Source organism: Chinchilla lanigera, unplaced genomic scaffold (genome assembly GCF_000276665.1).
Source record: "Chinchilla lanigera isolate Chin_1 unplaced genomic scaffold, ChiLan1.0 scaffold00046, whole genome shotgun sequence".
Taxonomy (NCBI): domain Eukaryota; kingdom Metazoa; phylum Chordata; class Mammalia; order Rodentia; family Chinchillidae; genus Chinchilla; species Chinchilla lanigera.
This window is the reverse complement of record NW_004955447.1, coordinates 4,172,913-4,178,044: the sequence shown is the minus strand read 5'-3', so window position 1 is coordinate 4,178,044 and position 5,132 is coordinate 4,172,913.

Sequence of the window (5,132 nt, the reverse complement as noted above, 5' to 3'; positions counted from 1 at the left end):
AATTTCTTCCCCAAGCTTTGGGAGAAGAGGTGGGGCTTGAGCATACATTGCCTCGAAGTGTGTGATCCCTTGAACATAGAGTATAGTGGGCCTTCAAGAGGGCCAAAGGAAGGAGACTCACCCAGTTTTCACCAGTTTCTAACCCTATCTTAGCAATAGCTTCCTTTAAAGTTTGGTTCATTCTTTCTACCTGGCCAGAACTTTGTGGCTGATAGGCACAGTATAACTTCCAATTAATTTGTAAAGCCTGTGAAACAAGTCCCAATAAAGGAGTCCCAGATGGGCCCCCAAATTGTAGTGGGTTACCCTGAATAGAGAACCTAGACCAGAATCCAACTTGGAATTTTAAGAGCCTTTATTACCTGGGCCGGCGGCTGTCAGTCTGTTCTCCATGTGGGGAGATGCTGAGCAGCCCCAACCTAAAGAAAGCTTTTAAGCTTGAAAACCACATCCTGGTTAGTGCAGCTGTCTTGTGATAAATTTTTTGCAAGGGCAGAAAAGTGGAACCTATCAGTTTCAGCAAGCAGGTGTTGTAAAGTTCAGAACGTTCTCAGAAGCATATATTTTTTCTCAAACTAAAATAACAATCAAACACAGTTTCTCTTTCTTGGGTCAAACAGACATTTTTCTCTCCACCCAATAGCCCAGTAATTTTTCATCCAGTTTATGTGTTCACCACATGGACCAGCCTCATTACTGACACCTCCATCCAGACAGTGTCAACTGTGAGTTCTCCCTTCCCTCCCTTTCATGCCCCGTCACCGACATAGGCCTCATCTCCGACACTTATCTCACATTCTAATCCACCTACTTTTTTTCCTTTTCTCCCTGTTCCCTCTTTTTTCCCTGTCCAACCCCCTCCTCTTCCTCCTCTTTCTTGCACCCTCTCCCTAATCTGCCTTTTCCTGTACTCCCTGCCTACCCCCTTTGTATGATAACCTTGGTCAACTTCACTTCTGTGCCCTCCTTTCATTTCTCCAGACCGTCCTTCAACCTGTTCTCCCACCACTCGTCGATCCTTGTGACATTACCAACTGGCTCCAGTCTCACTTTCTCCAAGGGACCTTCTGGGACTTCACACCCGACCAATTCATCCTTTACTCCTTCCTTCTGCATAGCCCAATTTTCCCTCTCTCTCTCTGACCTCCTCCTCACCCCCAAGCTCGACTAACTCATCCTCTGTCTTCCCTTTGTTGCTCTTCTCACACCTTCCCTTGTTCCTCTTATGCCCCACTGTCGACGGGGTCCCAGAGACTCCTATCCTTCCTCACCCCCACTTCTTGAACCAGTCCATTGTTCACCACCTTCCTTGCCCCCTACCTACTCCAATTTCTCACACCCTCCCTATCTCACTCCTCTGGGGCTCAACCTGCTCCTTATCTTTTACTCCCATTGTTTCATCGAATTCTGCTAGACGACTCTAGAGGCATTTCTTCCTGATCCTTCTCCTTGCCCTAGTCCCCAGGATTTCATTGACTGGCTGTATGTTGAATGAGCTGTAGGGACCTACTGGGATTGGACTCCTTCCCTTTTGGTCTCTTATTGTTTTCTCTTCCTCTGCATCCTCTTTCCTCCCTCATTTTGCTGGTTTCTTCCCATTCCAGATCTTGATTGATCCCCTACCCGTGGAGATGACTTGCTCGTTCCCAGGCTTTGCGCTGCTCACTCCCTTTGGTCTCACTCCAGAGACCTGTCGACAGGCCGAGTCATTCTCTCTCACCCCTGGAGACATCCACTCGGGAAGCCTGGGTCTCTCAGTCCATTTGGGACTTCTTGTGGTCAACTGGGATCGTCTGTCTCATTCTTTTTCTAATCTCACTCTCCCTACTTTTCTTCACTATGGAAAATTCTGCCTCATGCTCCTGCTCTAATTTCTCAGTTCTCCATTGCCTCCAGACAGTCCTATGAGGTCCCCCAGTATTACTGATCTTAAAGTCAAACACCTCACCTTTCCCTGTCAAACAGCTTGCCCCCAATACAAGCTAGACAATGGCTTTGTCGGGCCACCTGAGGGTACCCTGGACCCCAACATTAAGCATGATTTAGACAAATCAACAAATTCTGTTGCCCTAATGGTAACTGGTCTGAGGTACCCTATGTCCAAGCTTTCTTTGCCCTTTGTGACCAACCCCAACTCTGCATTTTGTGCTATCCCTAACAAATCCTCCTCGCCAAGTCTTCTGCCTCTTGACATCATTTGCCAGAAGATACCCTCTCTCTCCCCACCTTTCCTGAGCCTTTTAATGATCCAGCTCCTTGCTGACAATCATCCTCAGCTCAGGCCTACCCATAAGCTTCCTCTGCCCCTACCCAGGCCCAACTGGAGGCACCCCTTCCATATGGGTCTCCCAGTCCCTTCTTGCCAATGCAGACCCCCATGCCACCCTCTCCTCCTTCTCCCTCCCCATCTCCTCTCTATACATCTGTTCCACTAGCCTCTCCATCACTACCTTACTCCCCATCATCACACACCTACTCCAAGTCACAGTTGCCTCCTGATCTTCAACCCCCTCCACCCTTTGGCCTTTTCCCATTGTGACAGGTAGCGGGAGCCGAAGACTTAATATATGTCTACCAGCCTTGGTCACTCCTTAACCTCTCCCAATCAGAAAAATGCTTAGGCTCCTTCACATCAGATCTGTCTACTTACATTAAAGAATTCCAATACCTAACCCAAATGTACCAATTTATATGGAATGATCTCTTTACCCTCCTCTCTTCTACTCTCACCACCAAGGAAAAAGACACAATCTGGCTAGTGGCCCAGGGACATGCATATGAGATGCACTGCACTGACCAGATCTTCCCTCTGGGAAAACAGGCGGTACCCCGTATAGGTGGGATTATCAACCTAACACCCCAGGGCCCCTAGCCTGAGACCGGATGGTCATCTGCCTACTTGCTGGTCTCAAAAAGTCCACCTACAAGGCAGTCAATTGGAACAGACTCCGAGAGACCCTCAAAAACCCACAGAAAACCCTGTAGCCTTCATGGCACGCCTCTCTGAAGCACTCACCAAGTTCACCCACCTCGATCCCTCCTCTGATGAAGGACAATTAGTCCTCAATACCTCCTTCATTTCTCAGTTGGCCCTAGACATAAGAAAAAATCTAAAGTGTCTTGAGGAAGGTCCCAACACCCACCGCCGCAAGCTACTAAACCTGGCCTTCATGGTCTTTAATGGTCGCAAGGACACAACAGGAAGAAAAACTTGCCCATGCCAAACAAAAGTGCCAACTCCTTGCAACAGCCTTCAGGCCTCAGGCCCCCAAATAGTCCAACAAGGTATCCAACAAGCAACCATCACACTTTTTCAAGTGTGGATAAGAGGGCCACTGGGTGCAGGAATGTCCTAATCCATGCCTGCCTCCAGGACCCTGTCCACAATGCAAACAAAAGGGGCATTGGAAGGTGTATTGTCCCTCTCTACAGCAAGAGGGGCCCTCTGCCCCAGCCCAACCTCCCATGCCACAGCTGTCCCTGACAGACTTGTTGGGACTTGCTGGAGAGGACTGATGGGGCCCAGGTTCCCATACCCCCACCGAAGAGGCAGATGAGGTTCTGCTGACATCTGAGGAGCCCAGGGTACAAATCCAAGTGGTGGGTAAGTCAGTTTCCTTCTTTGTTGATACAGGGCCCTCATGGCCCATCCTCCCAAATTATACAGGACAAACATTTCCATCACAGATCACGGTAGTGGGGGTTGAGGGCCATCCCCAACACCCACCCTCAACAGGACCCCTGTCTTGTTTGATTGGTCATAAACAGTTCACACATCCCTTCTTAGTAATGCCCAAGTGTCTCACTCCCTTGTTGGGATGAGATGCTCTTGCCAAGCTACATATAACTCTCTCCTTTCCAAAGCCCCTTTCAGCATTGTTGCTCCTGGCCATTCTCCCATTCTCATCACCCCCAGTCTCTGATACAACCTCCGAGCTCCCCTTCCCAGCCGATAAGGTAGACCCCACTGTCTGGGACACCTCACAACCCACCATAGCATGACACCACAACCCAGTACTCATAACACCTCTAGACCCTTCTCACTTCCCCAATTACCCTCAATTCCCTATCTCACATAAACACTGTCTGGGCCTAACACCCCTCATTGACTGACTCCTTACAAACAAACACCTCATTCCTATCCACTCCCCATATAACTCTCCCATTCTCCCAGTCATTAAACTTAATGACTCCTGTAGATCTGTCCAAAGCTTTTGCCTTATCAACTCTGCCATCTGTCCTGTCATCCCTGTGGTCCCCAACCCCTATAACCTTCTCAGTCACATCCAGCAGATACAACCCATTTTTCAGTTCTCCACCTTAAGGACACCTTCTTCATTATTCCCCTACACCCCTCCTCCTACCCCTCTTCTCCTTCACCTGGGAGGACCCCACCACACAGACCACCTCACAGCTAACTTGGACTGTCCTCCCACAGGGATTCACGGATAGCCCACTTTACTTTGGTTAGGTTCTCATGGCAGACCTGGCTACTCTTGACCTTAAGTCTAGCTATCTGATCCACTATGACGACGATGTACTCCTCTGCAGTTCCTCCCTTCACTTCTCACAACTTCACAGTATACTCCTTCTAAATTTCCTCCCCCAAAAGGGATACCACATTTCCAAAGCCAAGGCATGGAAGCTCTCTGTTCCTTCAGTTCACTACCTAGGATTTCAACTTACCCCCACCACGAGAGATCTCACCGTTGACCGCAAACAAGCTCTCCAAAATTTAACCCCCCCACCACCAAACAACAAATCCAATCCTTCCTTGGCCTCACAGGATACTTCTGCTTGTGGGTCCTCTGCTTTGTGCTCTTAGCTAAACCATTATATGATGCCATTCAGGGCCCATCGGAGGAAACTCTTTCTGATCTTACCCTCCTCCAGAGTGACTTTACCCAAATCAAAACCCACCTCCTCCAAGCACCAGCAGTGGCCCTCCTGGATCCTACACAACCCTTCCACCTTTTTACCTCAGAATCTCAGGGTACAGCTCTGGGGGTCTTGGGTCAATACAAGGGCCCTGACTTCACCCCCATGGCTTATCTGTCCAAGCCACTTGACTTGACCACATGCAGCTGGTTTCCCTGCCTCTGAGCCCTAGCAGAGGCTGTGCTCTCAGACAG